Below are 14,340 nucleotides of genomic sequence, written 5' to 3'. Positions count from 1 at the left end.
TTGCCTAGGAACGTGGCATTGTTTCCACAACATGATGCTTAAGTTCTAAACGGGCAACCCAGAAACAGCGTGGGTCATGCAGTTCACAATTCGGGGACCAGTGGGTTTTGGCTTCACAGTGATGTTAATTTGTGAGCAGATAACCTAGAACTTAGTCAATGAAATGGATATCATACTCCTCAAACAAAGCAGTTGTCAAAGAGGAATTCTGTGAGTACTTCATAGACTGGAACTATAATATCCAATTGTATTTGTTCTGGGGTGTATGCTTTAAAAAAGAAAAAAAAAAACAGAACAGAACCCCATGGTGTCAAAAAATAAAAGTCATGAAGTGTCACTACTTTACTTAGGCACACCTTGTATAAACATAGGAAATCTAATTTCTGGGGAATTTCATTTCAAGAAATCAGGCCTGGCTCACATAAAGATACCTTTCAAGATAGAAATATAACACGTCCAGCCAAGCTCCAGCTTTTCGGTTTTGTTTTGAAAGCTATAAAGACATAAACTGTAACCCTCTTTATTTTTAGCAGACACCTCTAGAAAACCTTGAACAATGTTCTATTTATAAAACGAAGAGTCTGTTTTCCTGTAAATGTGTTTAGTCTTTTATTGGAGAAAGAGCAGGACTGGGTATCAGAAAAATGAAATGTTTTCTTTTTCCAGATTTCTTGAATTCATCAACAGCTCTTTAAAAAAAACACACACACACACAACAAAACGATTGACCTGGTTTTGTTTTCGACGAATGGGGAGGTCACCTGGAGGTTGATAACTTGTGCTTAATATTCCGCGTGGATTGGAGCCGAATGCGTAACATGCTGGTGAGGGAGGGAGTGGAATTTGAAATGAGAGTACACTCTGGCTTTTGTAAGAGTCATGCTGCCGAGTGAGAGACAGCAGACCTAAATAATTCTCCGCTTCAATTATTTCACTATCACGTCATATAGAATATGTATCATTTCATCATCCTTCAAGGCATAAAAAAAAAAAAAAGAAATGAAGAAGAAACTTTGACTTAAGTTCCATGGCTATAAAAGATTCTAGAGTGAAAAGAAGTGATCGGGTAAAAAGAGGTGTCAGGAGCAGGCAGGTTCCACCCTTCTACTCGGTCATCCTGGTCAGGTGTATGTTGCTAGTCCTCGAATCTTTGCAGTAATAATAATAATAAAAAACATTTATTTAGTGCTGATTATGTGTCAAGCACCTTGCTAAGACCTTCACATGGATGATTTCATTTAATTTTCTCAACAGTGCATGGATGAAGTAGGTACTAGAATTATTTCCCTTTTACAGATGGGCAGACTGAGACCCGGAGAGGTACAACAGGAGATGTGAGCACCAGTGCAGACACAGGTCTGAGTCCAGAGCTTCACTGTGATGAACCGTTCAGTTCCTCGGAGCCCGCAGCGCATACCTGCTCCATGCCAGACGCTCACCTGGCTCAGACTCTGGTTTCCACTCTCTCCTTCTCTTGATAAAAATCCAAGACAGCTTGGGCTTTGGAGGAAAACACCATACCATGCCTGACAGAAAGAATAGCTACCTTGTTCTTCCTCACCTTTTCCCCAGGTGTGACCTTTTTCAGATGGCCGTCTCACCTGGCGTGTGTTTCCATTTGTACACCTGGCTGTCTTTGCATCCACCTTTCATTTCTGACCTTCCCTTAATACAGAAGCTGGTGTGGAGTAGTCATATAATGAGTGATGGAAGGACTATGACTGCAGGCAGATTACATGTAGGTTCAAACACTGTACAGTGGGCTGACTTTTACAAGCAATATTATGGTTTAAGAATGTCTGTGTTACTACCTTGTCTTTATAAATTAGTGCTTGCATAAGATACATATTTTTGGATATTCCAATCATAGTATTTCTTAACCACTCTGATTTTTATACAGAATTTAGGATCTACTTGTTTCTAACTCGCTCTTTAAAATAACACTGTGGTAAATAACTTTATGCATAGCATTTCCCCTTGCATTTGGATTACTTTATTAGGATATAATCCCTACACAGGGATTACTGAGTCATCCTACAGACATTTGTGCAGTCGGTGATAGCATTGTCCAATATAAATATAACAGGAACCACATATGGAATTTAAATTTTTCCGGTAGTCTCATTAAAAAGTGGAGGAAGAAAAAATAAAATTCATTTTACTAATGTATTTTATTTAACCCACTGTCTCCAAATATTATCATTGGAATGTGTAATAAATGTAAAAATTAAGGTATTTTTACATTCTTTTTTTTTTCCTGAAGTATACAAAATAATGTGTGTGTTTCACATGTACAGTACATTCCAATTCATACTGGCCACATTCCGAGTGCTCGGAAGCCGCCCCGGGGAGACCATATTCGGCAGTAAAGGCCTGCATGATAATGAAGTATTTTTTAAATGGTTTCTACTGTTCCCAAACCAAACCTTAGTTTGTCTTGCCCCATCCCAGCCTCCAATCCCATATATTATCTGGATCACTCCCTTGGGCACTGACTAATCTTTCTTGCTCTTTTCATGATTATCAATCTTTCCTTGACATCTGTTACATATCAGGCACTGTGTTAGACCTTGGAGAACCCAGTATGAAATAGGACATGGCTCACAATCTATTGGGGAAGACAGACGTATTCATAAGACAACTCCCACCACAAATGTTTGTTGGCATGAGGTGGGAAATAAGTCAAAATACACACGCGCACCTGCACACACAGGCCAGTGATAATGCAGAGCGTGATAAATTTCACAAATGACAATTAAACAAAGTGCTGAGGGCATCAGGGAAGCTTCTTGGGGACAATATGAGTTGAGCCTTAAGGGCTCAGTAGAATTTTAATGGGCAGAGAGAGAGAGAGAGAGAGGGGAGAACAGTTTTGCCTGTGACTATCTCGTTATCCAAACCAGATGGCAGGTTGGGATGGTCTCTCATTGCATTTAGATCTCCCTGGAGGCCTGGCCAGAGTCCTGCAGTGGAAGGTGCTCTGTAATGTTTGCTGAGCCCAATTAATAATATATGGTTGGCTGGCACACAGTGCGGGAGACACCAGGGTCTGTCTGCTCGCTTTAACCTCTGCGTCGAAGGGGAAGCTCCGGCCTTTCACTCATTCCTGATTGCGTGCTGGTTCGCCCTCTCAGTTTCTCACTTTACTAAATCGGTCTGGACTGCAACAAGTCGTTTACAGCCAAAATGGTAGATAAATGGGGCCAGCAGTTTCACTCACATCTGACCTACTTGTCACTTATTCCAGTTCTTCTGAGCTTTTCAAATGGCACAAACGGACAACACGGACAGCCAATGATAGGGGAATTAGAAGACACTTTGTCAGAAGGCACTTTGCCTTTGGTTGCCATGCGCTGACATGCGGGCATTTATTTGATGACCTTGCAAGCTTCATGGGAATTGTCGCCCCATTGCAGTAAGGAAACAGGAGATTAGAGAAGTTACTTGCTCAAGGTTATGTAGCAAGTCCGTTGAAAGAGCCACGGCTAGAGCCCATGTCTTCTGACGGAAGTTGTGTTGTCCCATGACCAAAGCTGGTCTGCCTGTATCTGAACACCATTGCTTGTTGCTTTGAGACAGATTCACCCAGTTCTTTGGTATCTGTATTCTAAATCTGAGGAATGAACAGAAGGTACATTTTGGGGGGGACACAAAGAAGATAAATTAGGAAACAAAAATGAAAGAGTTGGCGATGTTAATATTTATAATATTAGTGTTCATAATGGTGACAATAAGAGCTGATATCTGACTCAATGTAGGGCAAACACTCTGCTAAATTCATTACATATATGATCACATTCAATTCTCCTGACAAATCTGGGTGACTGGTATTATTACCTCCACTTTATAGATGAGGAGTTTAAGGTCAGATGGAAACACTTGCCCAAGGTCACACCACTAAGCAGAAAACGGTCAGAATTTGAACCCAGACCTAACTTTTAACCTTGCATATAGAATCACTGGATGACAAAATTTATGTTCCTTTTATCTCAAGTGCGATTGATCTTGGGCAAGTTACTGAAATTCCTGTTTTTGTGTACCACTTTCTCTACCGTTAATACCTTGCCCACCACTCGCAGTTATTGTGAACTAATAAATGTGAGAATGATTTGTGCTAAGTGCTATGCAGTTGTGTCATGTTATCTACGTTTAAACTGACATCCCTCAGTAAAATGAGAGATGCACACAGCTGCTCAGTGAGTGTGTATTGAATTACTTGAATGAATATAAGACCTCTGCTACTGGGGAAGCCTTTCTGTTTCCACAAATGGCCATGAGGAGGGGAGAGAGAAAAGGCAATCCTTATATCATTTGTCTGAGCAGAAGTGCCCCAGATCCACCAATTTCTTCACCCCCTGGAGGAAGCTACTTTGCAATCAAAGAGGAGAGTCTGGGCAGATAATGAATTCTCCATTTATCTCCCTCCATGCCCAACTTGCATTTGGCTGATTTTACACTGACTAATTTTTTTTTTTTTCTAAATGACATAAAGTCAGTGCAGAAAAGATAGAAAATAGTAGACAAACAGACAGAAGGGATAAAAATCATGCTTAAACCTTCTCCCACTCCCAGGATGAACATTCACTCAGCATGGTGGTCTGTGTCTTTTTTCTAAGCATTTTTGCATACTTGAATTTATACTGAAATGCACATTAACACTGTGCTTTGCCATTGACCGTCAAGGAACACACATTTCCTCATGAAGTTACAAACTCTTCAGGAACACTCATTCTTAATTCAGCTGACAAATACTTAGGTGCCTGCTCCGTGCCAGGTGCCAGGGACCCTGTGGTGAGCCAGACTGAAGTCACTGAGCCTCCAAACTCCCTTGTTATGTTTAATGAACGGCTACCTAGTATTTAATCGTCCACTTAGCACTTAGTTTTCTTTGGATATATTTTTGGGGTGGCAGGCTTTCTTAACAGCATAACCCTCCCCAGCTATATCTGTCTGGGGCCCTAGAATGTGAAATAGTAAAAAAAGAAACCAGCATTAACTACGCACATGTGTGACGGCGCGCGCACTCAACATTCTGCACTGAATTAAACGTAATAACATGTTGCACTATCGTCCCTGGGGGGGGGGGAGACTTCATCATTCATCAATTTCTAAGAGTTCACTGTGTAATGAGACATCTACCTAATCCTGAACTGCTTTTTCTCTTTTTGTATTCTTTTGGGAAGTCTGAGTTAGAGGAACACTGTCTACCTGCTAGGTTTCTGTGACATGTCTTCAGGGTGGGGAAGGGGGGCGAGGGAGGTGCCTGTCCTCTCTGCCGAGCTGCCTGAGTACTTGGCAATCTTCCCACCTGTCCTGTTTGTCCTGTGCTTTGGAACCAGCCAGGTATGTGACACACACTGCCCTCTCAGGCTCGGTCTCTTACTAAGATGATGGCTTTGTGTTTTGTGGTCCTGGTTTTAGCTGAAGAGCCTTATTAAGGGGTATGCATGAGGAAATGAGAGGAGACCTCCCCTAAAAGTCCTGCCAAATGTGCCGTTGGTCACTTACCTCCCTGAGCTGGAGGACAAGGTGTGCTCAGCATCGCTGGCTTAATTCTCAGATCATTCTGATGTTTCCCAAGTTCCTCTGAAATTAGGTGACTTAGAAATAAAGGCCAAAGTTGAAAGACTTCTGTCCAGGGCAACTTTACCTATGAAATGGTGTGCCGTGAGTTTATCCTGGAGTTCCATTTTATATTTGTAGTATCTACTGGACAGAACCTGGCTCACAACAGGCATCCAGGTTATGGTTATGTCTGTTGAATGAGTCAGTGCCCCAGAAATTCCATACTGAGCCCATGCTCACTGGGCTCTCAACCCAGTAACCGCACACTGCATGAGGAAAGGGACTCAGACTTACCATCCATGGCTCCCTATGGCCAAGCCTGGCACACCCGGGACTTCCAGAAACCTTACATGAAAAAAAGATGCTGTGTGCCCGTGCAGTGGAATATTATTCGTTCCCGAAAAGGAATGAATATCTGATATGCCCATACTACAGCATAGATGAACCTTGAACTCACTATGCCAGGCAAAATGAGCCAGACACGAAAGAACAGACAGCGTGTGATGCCGCCTCCATGAGGTACCTAGCACAGTCATGGTGATAGAGACAGCAAGTAGAATGGTGGTTACTGGGGCTGTGGACAGAGGTGCTGAGAAGCTGTCGTGTAATGGTTACAGAGTTTCTGTTTGGGAAGAGGAAAATGGGATGGAGATGGATAGTGGTGATGGTTGCACATCATTGTGAGTATACTTAATGCCACTGAATTACACATTTACAAATGGTTAGAATATTAAATTTTCTGTTATATATATTTTTTACCTTAAGAAAAAGTGATTGCAAAAACAAAGGGGAAAAGTTGAATGCTGCTTTTCTCTTTCTACTTCTCGCCGTCTATTGAGCCTGCCTTTTTCTGTCGAGCCTGCGTGGTGGGTGCTGAGATGTCCCTGTTTGAGGACTTCTGGCCTGTCCTGCTGGGGAGTGCCAATCCCATTGGGAGCTGCTGAGTCAGGGCCACCCTCTGAGCAGCTGCCCTGGTATTGCGCCTCTGATTTCCTCAGCCGCAAGACAGAGAGACACTTCCGGAAGCACCAAGGCACGTCCCATCTCTGCTTCGCCTGCCTGCCCAGATGTGGGCGTCCAGCTCTGCCCTGCCTGGCTCTATGCATAACGGATGGGCAAGCTCTCCCTCACATCCCTGTGGGAAGGAAATGGATTGAAAACCTTCCTCTTCCTGCTCTGAACTTGTGTGTAAGATTAAAGACAGGTATGCTTGAGAAGGCTAGGCAAACACTGTTATTTTTAATAATTCAGAGCACACCAAGTTCAAAAACAGGTCATAGTGAGTGATTTCTTTCCCCCTCGGTTCCTGAAGCAAACTCTGCTGACATCATCTCCTTTCCAGCAGAGGAACAGAGAATGGGCAGCAGAGGCTTACTTCTGACACGCTTTTCTTAATAGTTACAAAGCAGGGGACGCTGTGGGTGTGTTTGTCAAGACCGGAGGGTGTGCAGCCTTGGTGTCTGCTGGTGTTCACAGCCCCTGGGCCTCAGGTGACTGTCTCATGGATGATTTGCTCCTGTCCTGTGCATGGTGTACAGACCACATTATTCATCTAGGCTTGCCTTTTATCAAAACAGTATCTCTTGTCATCCCAAGGCCCTCCTAACGGAAGACCAAGTTACAAAGTCCCAGTGAAGGGACGGGACCAGACAGCTGGTGCAAGAGAAGCCGGCGCTGCCCATTGGTGGCGCTGAGCCCCCCCATTGTCCGGGCTAGGCAGTCTTCACAGGCAGTGGCACAGGGGTGTAAATTCTGCCCTGACGTTCGGTTGTCCTTCCCTCTCCCAGCCAGTCGGGGTGTGTGTGTCTCTGCTGCCGCACAAGGTGCGGAGTCCCTCCGTCGGCTAATGGAAGACGTCTTTTTAATTGCATGGGGAAGTAACTTGTGGGCCGCCAAGCTGGGGCAGGGGGGACTTGGGGAGAGAAGGCTGGCTCCTTACACAAACTGCGGAGCTAGGAGGGGAAGAGGAGGCAGAGGAGGGAGCGGGCCAGGTGTCTGCCTTTCATCTGGATGTGCAGGATGACATCTGGTGCCAGGGAAGCCGCTATTTCTAACTGATGGGAAGCTTTGCAGTCTAGGGAGGGCTGAGCTGTCAGGTGAGCTGGAGATCAAGAATTATCATGACAGCTTCATGGCATGTGAAAGGCGCTGTGAAGTGCGGTGTGATTTTAACCAGCGGTGGTTAAATTAGCTTCTCGTGGACCCGGTGTGATGTGCAGGCAGAGATGGGCCGATGCGGCCGGGCATGCCGGGCCTGGAGAAGGTTGCGATTCTGAAACACCATCATTTGGAAAAGAAAAGCGTACGTGGGAACCAACCGGCTCCCAGATTCTGAGTTTTGCTTAATGGAGATGCCAGGTGGCAGTGGTCAGTGGACTGTCAGTTCCTCCAGCGAACGTCTCCGACCCCACAATTATAAATATTCCAAGGATCAGAAGGAACCTTCTTCCTTGAACTTCCCCAATTTAGGATCCTGTCAAAACCTAACCAACTGTACTAGCCAGCTAAGCAGCCTTGACTAACCGCTTTGCCCTGTGCTCTCACGTTCCACGGGACTGTCTGGGCGAGACCGGGCCAGGCAGCCCGTGAGTGAGTGCCTTTCTGAAAACCTTCCACTCGAAGGGAGCTGAGGAAGTGCCTTTTAATAAGTAATCAGCCGGAGGAAACCAGGCTCTATCTAGCCATCTAGTAATGTGTGCCTATTCATTGGGGACTTTTCAAAAGTCTGGAGCTGGAATGTCCATGATTTGATGAGCCATAGCTTGGGAAATTCTAGAGAGATAAAGTAACATGAGTAGCTGTGTGTGTGTGTGTGTGTGTGTGTACTTACACTCATATTGCTAATAGATACCAAAATAAAAGCTGCACATTAACACTTTGTGGCAGTATTCTGCTAAAAGTTTTACATAAATTCTCTCACTTTATCCACATAAGCAGATATTCTGTTTCTATTTGAAAGAGGAGGCCAGTGGAGGCTCAGAGAAGCCAGTAAGTAGCAGCAGACCTGGGACTTGAACCTAGGTCTTTTGACTCCATGATGACCCGTGCTCATAGCCACTGTCTCCCAAACGAGAATGGCTAACTTGACAGAAACCCCGGGTTCTCATACCTCAAAGTGGCGTGCCCCAAACGCCAGCTCTTAGGTCCGGTGTGGGAGCCTGTGCATTTCCCCCTTCCCGGCTTCCAGGCAGGTTTCCAGGGGATCCTACCTGAGGCTTCCAAGCCCTCGTCTCTGCAGGAGGCACCTAGGAGACTGTCTTAGAGTCCCCAGTCTTTGCGATCTAGCGTGCCCAGGACCCCTCTGTCCGTGGAGAATCTGTTGGCACTGACCAACCGCAGGGCTGTGACTCTGAACAGCACCTCTGAGCTGAACGAGTTCCAACCTACCGCTCACAAATCCTGCTTTCCTGGGGCGTGCCCAGCCCCACTGAAGCTGGTGGGGGAGTCAACAGCCATTCACCTGTCCAAGCCCAGGATTTATGGTCCGGCACCTCCCTGCTGCCCACAGCACTGTGTACTGCAAACACGGATGACCTTTGTGTGATTTCATCTCCACCTGCTTCCACACAGAAAACCTGTTTTGTATTGACATTGTTGGGAACAAGTTCTGCCCACGTGAACTCCCTTAGTGCCTGCTCCTGGACTTCCGGCCTGCAGAGGCCAAGTGCCTCTTATTCCGAGAGCAAGAGCCTGGAGGGCACCTCAAAGGCCTCCCGGCTTCCACCCGTCGGACTCCTCCGTCCAGTTGCTTCAGGCAGCCGAAGTGTTTCCCTTCCTTCCAGGATTTTCTAATCCCTCCCTGGGAAGGGATGGGTCACAGGCCACGCCTGGCCCACTGGCAGTAGGGTGCTTTGTGGAACACTGTCTTAGGAGTTAGTTCCCATGTGGTATTCGTTAGTCACAGCTAATTACTAAATCCTTGGCTGAGGCAACAGACATTGTTCCCTTAGAATTCTCTCTCTTCCTAGTTCCCCTCTTGTGGGGCTTTGGAAGTTGACTGGGGCACTATTGTCCAGGGATTCCCTGATGGGCTCACTGCTGGGGTTTTGTCTTTCACGTTGAAACTCAACTGGATAAAACATCCTTCATTGATGCTGACACAGTCCGTCTCTACTCTGTAGTTATTTCTCCCACACTGGACTCAAGTCTCTTCTAGGCAATTTAGGTCATTCATTGAAAGCAACTCACAGCATTTACTCAGAACATTGAGAGTCTGCACAGAATTCTAGAATGTTAGTATTTCTGGATCATAGAAAGATGATCAAGGGTCAGGTTTTGCCAGTTGTGCTCAGATGGTAGATCAGAAAGGAGGATGGGGCTAGGTGAGCCAGCCAGCAGTCCAGAGTCCCCACTTTGGGTGCAGGCTTCTGCATATGATCTCTGCAACGTAAAAACAATCCCGAAATCCAGTACTCAAATCCACCCACTCATTCATCTCTCAGAAGAGGAAACTGGCCCATTGAAGGTCTCTCTCTTTATGTAAGGTCCACATGCGTTAGTGAGTTGATGCCAGATTGAGAATCAGCACATGGGTCCCCCAACTTCTGTATGTCCCGTTGATGATGCCAGGCTGGGGCGATCCTGGAGCCCCTCGCTGGGCTGCTTCCCACTGCCTGGCCCCTGTCTTGTGGAAATGGCCTTATCTAGAGGATCCAGAGGAACAGAAAACGTGCCAGGAAACCCACAGCAACATTGTTGAAGTCACATTTCGCTTCTACTAAGGGCCACGTCACTCACACAAAACCGTGGCCCCTTCTGGGGTTGTGCAGTGCACAGCCTGGGAAGCTGGAGGGAGCAGCCCTGCTTTTCCTTTATGCAACTGAGAGCCGACACTGAAACTGGGCATAGAAGGTTTTAGTTCAACATTGTGTAAGGAAAAAACACAGGCTTTGGAGCAAGCAGATCTGGGTTCAAATCTGAGAGTAACAAGTTATTGATATTACAGATTGTCAGGTGTTGTTGTTTTTTTTAATCTAAAATGATATACCTAGCTCAAGAGTTGTGAGAAATTACTTAATAGCCTATGCAAAACCCCTGTCTAAAGCATATCAGGAACTCAAGAAATGTTCCCTTTCCTCTAACCTAACCTCTCTGTTGCTCTCTTACACATACAGGCTTGAGTCCAGGTAAAAACCAGGCATTTTTTCCCTGTCTGGTTGGCTTTGTAGTAGAGCATTGGCCTAAAGTGTGGATGTCCCGGGTTCAATTCCCAGTCAGGGCACACAGGAGAAGGGCCCATCTGCTTCTCCACCTCTCTCACTCTCTCTCTCCTCATCATCATTATCATCATCATTGTCATCATCATCATCATCATCATCATCATCATCATCCCTCTCCCCTCCTGCAGCCAAGGCTCAATTAGAGCAAGTTGGCCCCAGGTGCTGAGGATGGCTCCTTGGCCTCCACCTCAGGCACTAAAATGGTGAACCCTTTTAGCAACCTGAGAGTTGCGATGGATCAAGGGCCCCAGATGGGCAGAGCACTGCCCCCTAGTGGGCTTGCCAGGTTGGTCTCAGTCGGGGCACGTGTGGGAGTCTGTCTCTGCCTACCCTCCTCTCCCTAAAAATAAAAAATGTAAACAAACAAAAAAAAGCCAGGCATTTTAAAAGTTTATCCTTAACTTGGAAGCTTCTGAATTTTGTCACAATCTGAGCATTCACCAGATGAAGTTTGGGGTGTCTACAGACGAGCCTATCTTAATTTTTCCCAGTGCAGTTATAAAACTAAGCATTTCCTCAGTCCGCTGGAATAAGGCAGTGAGCTTCTAAGAAAATTCTTTGAGGGGAAAATTTAAGACTGAAAAAAGTTGAGTCCTGTTTCTTCCGTTCTGAAAGCCCCTGGGGTTTCCCGGGGGCCCAGAGGCCGAGCGCCCTCGGACTCCGGCAGCGGAATCAGAGCCGCTCATTGTGCCGACCACATGGGTGTGCCTGGAACTCTTTCAGACTCTTCTTTATGTGCCAGTCAGACAGGAACCATAGGCCCAGAAGCTTGTTTGCAAAATCGACGAAAACAGATGTTTTTGCTTATTTTTTCTCTCTTGCCTGCCAAGAGATGCTCACTGAGTTTTCTTTGGGTTTTGAGCTTGCCATTTTTTTTTTCTTTTTTACTTTTAAAATAAATCCTGGAAAAGGGTCATTGTACAATGAGGAGGAAGGATGGATGGGCATCTCACCCTGGGGAGCTCTAGTGAAAACGTTTCCATGTCAGAAGGCAGGAAGGCCGAGAGGACAAAAGCGAGGGACACGGACTCATCACGCTCCGGAAAGGTCCCCCGGGCACTACCCCCATGCCCGAGATGCCCAGGGCCTCCCCAGCAGACTGGGATAAGAGAGCGGGCACTGCCCTTTCTTCGGGAAACCGAAGCCTTGTGTCTGACTCAGCAAGCCAGGTGGCTATAAAGGGCTATGTCCCTTACACATAAGCCATCTACCCTGTGAGGCCAGGGCCATCGCGGTCCCTGGATTTTGTAGCCAGTTCAGATATGTCCGTTACTGCATCAGTTTTCTGTTGTATCTGTAACAAATCACAAACTTAGTGGCTTCAGATGACACATAGTCATTCCCTTACAGTCTGTTGGTCAGAAGTCTGCGGGGCGTCTCACTCGGCGAGAGTCTGAGCATCAGCAGGGTGGCGTTCCTTTCTGGAGACTCAGCAGGAGAATTCCCTCTCTTCCCTTTGCTTTTCCAGCTCCTGGGGGCTACCTATGTTCCTTAGCTTGTGTTTCTCTTCCTCCAGCTCCAAAGTCAGCAACAACAGCAAGCTGAGTCCTCCTTACCCTGCGTCACTCCGGTCTCCTCTCTGTCTCCCTCTTCCACTCTCCGTGGACCCAGCGATTACATTGGGTTTTACCTACGTAATCCAGGGTAATCTCCCTAATTTAGGGTCATCTGATTAGCTCTTGAACCCCATGGCAACCTTAATCCTCCTTTACCATGTAAGGTAACATGTTTACAGATTCCAAGAATTAGAACATAAACATCTTGGGGGTGGAGGGAGAGATTTTGCCTATTGTAGGTATGTAGGTCACTCCTACCCTAAATGCAATACACACAGTTAGTTCCCAGGTCACAAATGAGATACATTCTGAAGATTTGAAAATGGCTATGTATTTATAGGCACAGAAGGGGAAATAAAAATAAATACTGTGTTAGTTAAGACAAAGTAAGACATCTAAGTTGCTTTTAAGAAGTAAATGTTCCGGTTCCAACTTACCTACAAATTCAACTTAAGAACAAACCTATAGAACCTATCGTTGGAAACCTGGAGGCTGCCTGTAATTGTGTATACAGTATTTGGACTCTTTCAGTTGCGAAAGGCAGGATCTCATTCAAGCTAATAAAAAGGAAAGGGTTTTATGGGCGTTTGTCCTTTGAAGGAAAAATGTGATTGGCTTCAGGCACAGCTGGATCCCCACATCCAACAGGGTTATCAAGATCCGCTGTTTTCTTTGCTTTCTTCGTGCTGGTTTGATCTTCAAGGCCAGCCACAGTGGCTAACATAGCTCCCAGGCAATTCCAGGCTTATGTAGTTCTCAAAACTCAGGATCCCAGAGAGGAAACTGTGACTTCTTATTAGGTGGCACCAGCGAAATCCTGAGGATGACTCTCATGAGCCTCACTGGGGTCATACCTACACACATCCCTGAACCAATCACTGTCCAGGGAAAAGCAATCTCTGCTTCATTCTAGAGCAGGGATAGGTCAGCCTTCCAGAACACAGGTACTGAATTGGAGAGGCAGAGGTTCCCTGGGGGAAATTTGATTGCCGTTACCAAAAGAAAGGGAAAAGAGCTGAGCAGGCAGAAACCACTGATGTCCGTTTCACCATTATATTGCTGTCCGTTCCACCGTCTTATTGCTGGATTTGAGAACCATGCCATAGGTATATTATTTTATTTAAGAGCTCTTTGGCTTCAAGCAACAAAACACTCAGACTTGAAAGAGTACAGAAGGGACTCACCCAAGGCAAGAAAGTTGTAAGTTAATTCAGGTAGTATATAAGAAGGGGAATTGCATGGTGGTTAAGAATGTGGGTTTTGGAACCAGCCTGCTTGGGTTTATATCCAGTTTATTGGTTCCGTTTACTTGACCTCTCTGCGCCTCAGTTTTCTCATCCGTAAAATGGGATTAATATTGTGAGGTTTAAGTGTGTTACTATAAATAAAGTACTTAGAACAGTACCTTGACATAAATATCCAGTGAGTAATAGTTTTAATAATTATTCTTATCACTGTTGTTATATTACTATTGTTACCACAAGTAAATTTCCTGAGGATGGTTTCAGGACTTGGAAAGCAGTTAGGAACCAAGTCAGATACTTACTCAGTTTCTTTTTTCTAACTGAGGTTACATAGTCTCTTCTCTCCGGAGCTTTCTGTCACCTCATTGGGGAGCTGACGTTCACAAATGGCTTTCAGTTGCCATTCTTTGACCTCTGGCCTTGACTCCACAATGTCCACCACCAAATGAATGCTGGTTAGTGTTTCTGAGTCCAGAGTCTTAAGAGAATCTGATTAGCCCAGGCATGATTGGCTTTAATTAAGAATGCACCTGTTTAATTAGCTGTGACTGACCCCATGACCTTGTAAACAGGGTCACCTCTTTCGGTAGGCATGGAGGGAGCAGCAGTTGAAGGAGAAAGGACTAAACAGGAAAACTGACCAGCTTGTCTTTTACATGTACACTGTAGCAGATTGGAATTTTCCTACAGAACAGGAGAATCAGTTTCAAAAAATAATGGTTATGGCTAGATCTTTGGGAATAAGTCAGCATTAGG

At 45.5% G+C, this 14,340-nt stretch overlaps 1 protein-coding gene and 1 long non-coding RNA gene across 7 annotated transcripts in view; one reads left to right on the top strand and one right to left on the bottom strand.

Annotated features, from left to right (window-relative positions):
- The window catches only part of MPPED2 (metallophosphoesterase domain containing 2), a 166,023-nt gene that overhangs the window by 143,667 nt on the left and 8,016 nt on the right, over positions 1-14,340 (top strand). The gene's annotated exons all lie outside the window — the stretch shown is intronic.
- Positions 604-12,379, bottom strand: LOC136318613 (uncharacterized). Of its 2 annotated transcripts, none has more exons than XR_010728098.1 (3): positions 8,675-12,379; positions 5,509-5,650; positions 604-3,613 (listed from the first exon to the last, which is right to left on the bottom strand). It is a non-coding gene; the product is annotated as an uncharacterized lncRNA (long non-coding RNA). The 2 variants fall into 2 exon arrangements; XR_010728099.1 differs by having other exon boundaries at positions 8,775-12,379.

Source organism: Saccopteryx bilineata, chromosome 1 (assembly GCF_036850765.1).
Source record: "Saccopteryx bilineata isolate mSacBil1 chromosome 1, mSacBil1_pri_phased_curated, whole genome shotgun sequence".
Taxonomy (NCBI): Eukaryota; Metazoa; Chordata; class Mammalia; order Chiroptera; family Emballonuridae; genus Saccopteryx; species Saccopteryx bilineata.
The sequence above is the reverse complement of the archived record's forward strand: the minus strand, read 5'-3'. Positions and strand labels throughout refer to the sequence as shown.